This window comes from Entelurus aequoreus, linkage group LG08 (genome assembly GCF_033978785.1).
Source record: "Entelurus aequoreus isolate RoL-2023_Sb linkage group LG08, RoL_Eaeq_v1.1, whole genome shotgun sequence".
NCBI lineage: Eukaryota > Metazoa > Chordata > Actinopteri > Syngnathiformes > Syngnathidae > Entelurus > Entelurus aequoreus.
The window spans coordinates 55270974-55274562 of NC_084738.1; the positions used below are offsets into that span (position 1 = coordinate 55270974).

Here is a 3589-nt window from a genome sequence, read left to right on the forward strand (position 1 = left end):
TGCATAGGGGGGTACTGAATCCAAGGGGGGCCAGTTTGCTCACCAAGTGCTGCGGGATGATGGTGTTGAATGCCGAGCTGAAGTCCAGAAACAACATCCGCACGTGTGTTTCCTTTCCTTCCAGATGTTCTAAGCTCAGGTGGAGTGCAGAGGAGATGGCGTCCTCTGTGGAGCGGTTAGGGCGATAAGCAAACTGGTATGGGTCGAATGTGGGGGGAAGTCTGGAGACAATGTATTCCTTTACCAGCCTCTCGAAGCACTTCATTATGATGGGGGTGAGTGCCACGGGGCGATAATCATTGAGGGAGGAGATTTGGGGTTTTTTAGGCACTGGAATGATTGTGGCCGTCTTAAAACATGATGGTACCACAGCCTGGGTCTTCGAGATGTTGAAGATGTCTGTGAGAACCCCAGCCAGCTGGTCTGCACATCCCTTAAGCACCTTGCCCGGAATGTCATCAGGTCCTGCTGCTTTCTGGGGGTTCACTCTCCTCAGGGTTTTCCGGACATCTGCTGTGTCCAGGTTGAGCGGCTGCTCATCAAGGCGAGGGATGGATTTCCTCGCCAGAGTGGTGTTAAGTGCCTCAAACCTTGCAAAGTGGTTGTTTAAGTCGTTAAGGAAGATGATGCTGTTGTCACAGGGGGGCAGCTTTATAGTCCGTGATGACATGTATATAATATAAATAACATCCTGCAAGTAAGTTAAAGTTAAAGTACCAATGATTGTCACACACACTAGGTGTGGCAAAATTATTCTCTGCATTTGACCCATCACCCTTGATCACCCCCTGGGAGGTGAGGGGAGCAGTGGGCAGCAGCGGTGGCCGCGCCCTGGAATCATTTTTGGTGATTTAACCCCCAATTCCAACCCTTGATGCTGAGTGCCAAGCAGGGAGGTAATGGGTCCCATTTTTATAGTCTTTGGTATGACTCGGCCGGGGTTTGAACTCACAACCTACCGATCTCAGGGTGGACACTCAAATTAGATTTTGATATTATTTTTTTTATCTTGGTAGATTGTAAATTAACACCAATGAGTTGACTGATGAAAATGATCAAATAATGTATTGAGAAAGTATAAATAATGACAAATACATGTAAATGTAAAAAAACAAAAACCCAACAACAAAATACATTTTGCCTATGCTCTAGGATGTGGGCGTGGCATGGCGACAAACTTTGATGTGATGGTTGGCCACAAAACACAAGACGTTAATAACTCGGCTCCACTAGTTCAGATTCAGATCATAATTGGTACAAATGATGAGGATGATGATGACATAATTATTAATTATTTTACCTATTCATAGTGGGCGGAGCCTGGCAGTGAAAACTGCTCCTCGTCATCATCAATTCAACTTCTCAATTATTTTCTGTTACGCCCCAGAAAGAAAAAAAAAACAGTTTGCCCCTACCCCTACCGCAACTATAAATAGTATCAATTGTCTATAGAATTGTTGTAAGTACACCTCTGCATAAAGATTGTATCCTTATTAACATTAAAGAAAAAAGATCAACCTACAACAAAGAATAACTTTATTAAGATTGTTTTTTAGACTTAGACAAACATTATTGATCCACAAGGGAAATTTTTCCACACAGTAGCTCAGTTACAAAGGATGGAAAGGGTAAGGATAGAAAGGATAATGCAGGTATAAAGTAGACAAAAAATGTACCATAGTAGCAATATAAAATGTAACATATATTGGGGGGGGGGGGTACTTGCCATATGCTAGCTGTTAGCATGCTAACTTTCTTAGCCAAATTTGCAGCCGTGCACCTCAGTTAGATAACCTGGTACTGTATCATCAATGCTATAAATAAATAGCAATATAAATAAATAAATACTCACACGCGAAGTGAAGGTATTTATTGAACAAATGGTCACTGAGTAGATGACAGACAAAAGGTTTGTAGCGTCGATTTCATGTTCAGAATTATTCATTCCACTAAATACAGTACTTCCTAATATGGTGTTCATAAAGGATAAAAATAGAACAACCTTGTTGTTTAAACGGCCATGCGGAAAAAAGTGAGGTATTCTCAGCTTGCTTTAATGTCTACAACAGATTTACAAAATAAAAGGAAACATTTCACATATTTGCATTTTTTTTTTTTTTTAACAAATGTAATAGAATAGCACCTGATACAGTACATGGTTGATTATCATAGAGAGAAAAACAGAGAGGAAAAAAAGCCCAACAATGAAGAAAAAAATAATAAAAAAATAAAAGCTAATTATTGTTATAACTTTGTTCTCTCTGGAGCACCAAATGTACACATAAAAATGATAAACTCCAAGACCAGTTGGGGAAACTGATGTATAAAGATATTGACGCGGTTTCTTGTTGCTCAGTTTGCAAATATTAAATAACATTAAAATAACCAGAGGGGGTGGGGGTCCACTGTATACAGCAAGGTTTCACAATTATACACACTGGTGTCCAGTTCAAACAAATACATATTCTCATGACGCTGTGTCTCCAAAACATCCTTACTGGGGGCGCTTGTAAAAAATAAAATACCCCCTCCCCCCCCCAAAAAAGTACTTAAAACCCTGTGTTTTATACTGGATTTACAAAAGAAGACACTTTCATCCCTCACATAAAAGATTTCTGCAAATGCATTTTTAATAACCAATATAAAAAACATGACATGATCTTTATGGAAGCTATGGCAATATATATATATATATGTATATATATATTACTTTTTTTTTTTTTTTAATAAAACATTTTTAAATTAATCCAAGCGAGCCTGCACTATAAACATTTAGCAGAGTGGTGTAATTACAGCATTATGATTAGCACCTTAAATAGTTGTTTATTTAAGTTAAAGTTAAAGTACCAATGATTGTCACGTCGGCCACAGGGCTGATTTTAGCTCGGGCTCTGGTATCCTTCGCTGATATCGACGTTCCATCCTCAGCATGGTGAAAGGGTGGCAGACACCCCCCCCCAAAAACGATTTAAAAAAAGCTGGTCGAGAGCTTGATTTTTGAATTTGCTATGTGTTTTCCCATCAGTGGCATCTGGTTAAAAATGCATCTATAATACGCTCATTCTACTGCATGGCATGTCACAGAGTTTCATGATGGGTGCTAGTTAATAGGGGTGTGGATTTTTGGGTACCTAACGATTCGATTCAGAATCGATTCTTGATTTAACACGCAATATATTATGTGGTCAAATAAATTATAATGAAACTATTTCAAAACAGGTTACAGTTAAATAAGCACCTTCTGGTTGCACGGAGAAGGCCTGAAAACATATATTTTTTAGATTGAGTCTTATATAAAAAAAAAAGTTTTAAAATCGATTTTTTAAAATTATGAATAAGAATCACAATTTGGATGTGAATGTATTCCTTTTTGCACCCCGAGTAGTTAATGATGACGCTTCTCTCCCTACTGGAGCACTAATAAATACAGATGCTTCTGATCAGATTGAATAATAATAATAATAATACAATAAAACATGTGAGTAAAATCCAAAGGAGATCAGCACCAAAGGCAAATAAAAAATTTAATTTAAGTGTAGACTTATCTTCTCATTTTCTATTGCACTTGAAGATGATTTCTTTACATGGA

The 3589-nt window shown here is 38.1% G+C and overlaps 1 protein-coding gene across 2 annotated transcripts in view; it reads right to left on the minus strand.

The window, feature by feature from the left end:
• Positions 1-1894: 1894 nt before the first annotated feature.
• The window catches only part of LOC133656056 (collagen alpha-1(XXVII) chain A-like), a 131688-nt gene continuing 129993 nt past the window's right edge, over positions 1895-3589 (minus strand). For both annotated transcript variants that reach the window (XM_062056844.1, XM_062056843.1), the window contains one exon: positions 1895-3589. This exon is cut by the window's right edge and continues 536 nt beyond it. The gene's annotated coding sequence lies outside the window, so the exon portion shown is untranslated.